Genomic DNA, 2,449 nt, shown 5'->3' with positions numbered 1-2,449 from the left:
ATTATTTGCTTATTAGCATGCCAATTAATAACATATTGGATGTTTATTAGTACCGTATTGTCCCGAATATAAGACGATGTTTTTTTCTTGGAAATACATCTGAAAAACCGTGGTCGTCTTATATTCAGGGTCTAGACTTTGACATGTCAATAATACACCCACAACACTAGGTGGCGCCAAATACGCATAAAACGCGTGTGCCATGAAATACGTAATGTAATGGGTGTTGTAAAGATCGCGAGTAAAAACAAAAGAAGTAGAAAACCTTACAGCTGCATGAGTCGTGACTGTCACGTTAGCCTGATGGCACCAAACTTCCTTTGTGATTTTAAAACGTAAGACAGTACCCAGATTTGAAGACTACAGTAAGATTTAACTTCTACTGTTAATAAGATTTTGGTAGGCTACTATTAGATGGATAGCCTAAATGTCCTAATTCAGATGGGCTTCCTGTTTTTTTTTTTTAATGGAATATCAAAAAGTGTATATTTTTTAAATGTGATTGTTGGTACATTTTACCAGTTTTTACCATACTTTCAAAACAAATTAAAATAGGAAAAATATGCAATATGAAAATAATTGAAGACAAAATGTGTTTAACTGAGAAAAAACAAGATTTGGTTTTTAAAAAGCCTTTTTCCAAAAGGTACATCTGGAAAAGGGGGGGGTCGTCTTATAATCAGGGTCGTCTTATATTCGGGCCAATACGGTATTTTATGCAAAGACCTGCATGAACATATGTGTGCGGTTTATAGTTCAATTCTCTCATAAAAGCCTTCAGTTAGAAAAGTGAAGTTTGTAGATTTGTCGGAATTGAGCAAATCAGCCCATCTGGAGAGTTTGAACCTTGAACGCACCTGCCTTCTCCATTCACGCTCCCGTTATCTTAAAAAGCCATCTTCATCAATAGCAGCTTTTAAAGTGGATGAAACTGTTTGGAACTGCTCTTTATTCCTGTTCTGATGGATTTTCTGCTCTCCGTCTTTGTCTCAATGACTGTTGTTGATGTTATTTCAACTCTTTTTTTTATTTTCATCTATTTCTCTATCACCTTGCAGCCTTGACTCTAAAGATCGTTAAAATGTTTAACTACAGATAATTGCTACCTGAGAGAAGCTAATTAATGTGCCGCTTGCGCTGGTGTGTATGTGTGGATTGGAATGTATGCATGTGTGTGCATTTTATTCACTATGTTCTCTTGCCTTTGAAACATCTCTACAACATCCTGTCTTCTGTCACCACTTTGTATTAGTGCTTTCTAAGGCAAGCATCGCTATTACTACTGCTCAAACTTGGGGTTAGAGGTTTAAACAAACTCTTAACCCCTAGTATTAAACTTTTGCAAGTATGTTGTCCAGCACCAGTATGTGCTTCGGACATAAATTAAACTGTGAGGCTTGTTGAGTAGAATTTTGCTATTATGTTTCTAAGTAATCAGAGAATTTTTGCTAGGTGGATGATTAATCTGGCAGAAAATTCCCATAGATTTAGACTCTAGCATCATGACTGACTTTTCACATTCTAGCACCACACATTTTATCAGAAATTGTTGTCAAAAAAGAAACTAAGGAGCCATTCACACAGAACGTGTTTTTCAATTCCATTGCACTACTTTTCAATTGTTTTTCTATGTAAACATGCTAGACAGAGGTATTTGACCATTGGACTCGCATCTCATGTCTTTTGCAACGTCTTGCACATGACACCATAGATATGTATAGGTAGATGCCTCATTTGACAGCTCCAAGCACGTAGACGCGTCCACCAATCTTGCAACGGTCAACTTGACGTCATTCACCATAATAATGAATGAATATTGCCGATATTTAAATTCCCGAAGAAACGGGATAACCTTTCACAGGTGAGAATGCGAGAGAGGGGTGGAACCATAGATATGTAAGGACTGCGGCATCTTTGAATATTCATTAATTATTATGGTGAATGAAGTCAAGCTGACCCTTCCAATATGGCAGACGGCTTACGTATAGCGGCCCATAGAAACAGTCGCTAATGAGGTATCAACCATAGACTGTATAAAAACATGGATGTAGTGTCCGTGACGTCACCCATAGGTTTCTGAAGAGCATTTTTGAAGCCCAAAGTGGGCGGAGCCGGCCGTCGCCATCTTGGGAGCGCGTCACCGCGTGTCACTCCCGGATAATCGAAAATGGGCAAATAGGCAGGACATGGGTGGAGCTGGTTGCTGAAACCACTCCCACCTAGCTCGACGGTGGTGACAGCAGCAGCAATCCACCTGTCACTCAAGTGTCCACGCCCTTAATTATGCAGAACTTTAAGGCTTAATATAATTTAAACGGATGAGTTATAAACAAATTAACCCCCTCACAGTTGTCATGAAGGGCAAAATTAGCTATATAGACCAAAACCACTTTTTGTACCAGGCTGTAAACATATTTTTTTCTGCTGTAAAGTTGGGCATTTTAACATG

This window comes from Sinocyclocheilus rhinocerous, unplaced genomic scaffold (genome assembly GCF_001515625.1).
Source record: "Sinocyclocheilus rhinocerous isolate Xijiao unplaced genomic scaffold, SAMN03320098_v1.1 scaffold422, whole genome shotgun sequence".
NCBI lineage: Eukaryota > Metazoa > Chordata > Actinopteri > Cypriniformes > Cyprinidae > Sinocyclocheilus > Sinocyclocheilus rhinocerous.
This window is presented reverse-complemented; position numbering follows the sequence as displayed.